The sequence below is a fragment of the Penaeus monodon genome, chromosome 21, assembly GCF_015228065.2.
Source record: "Penaeus monodon isolate SGIC_2016 chromosome 21, NSTDA_Pmon_1, whole genome shotgun sequence".
In the NCBI taxonomy this organism is placed as follows: domain Eukaryota; kingdom Metazoa; phylum Arthropoda; class Malacostraca; order Decapoda; family Penaeidae; genus Penaeus; species Penaeus monodon.
In genome coordinates, this window is record NC_051406.1 from 2713664 (window position 1) to 2714105 (window position 442).

General features: G+C 39.1%; 1 protein-coding gene across 1 annotated transcript in view; it reads left to right on the top strand.

The window, feature by feature from the left end:
* LOC119586102 (nibrin-like) overlaps positions 1-442 on the top strand; it is a gene marked incomplete at its 5' end in the record, with an annotated part of 11415 nt that overhangs the window by 3195 nt on the left and 7778 nt on the right.

The following is a 442-nucleotide window of genomic DNA, read 5'->3' on the forward strand; positions in this document are numbered from 1 at the left end:
GCAAGTAAGTTTTGGTCAAGGTCTAAACCCTAAGATTCACTGCTGTCCCTCAACTGTGATCTGCAATGTACCTATAGTATGCTAGTCTCCCATTTTGGTTACCATGCTATTGCACTGCCCCCAGTTATACTCATCTAGGCTGGCTTCAGAATGTTTTGTGATGTTTATACCCACTTAATGACATATAAGAGAATTTGCAGATGATCTGTTTGCATTTGCTCCTCTGATAGGCCTGGCCAGGAGAGTCATAATGCCTGGCTTGAATTGGTTCCAGACTCAGAAGAGACTTGGAAAACCCCCAGCTGTTGTATTGGTCTTGAAAGTCTATCAAGATTTTCTCCTTGTTTCTAGCATATTTCTTTAGCATATCTGAAGTATACATATTTTATGCATTAGAAGTATGCATGCTTTTTTATGGGCTTTTTCTTCTTCTTTTTTCTTT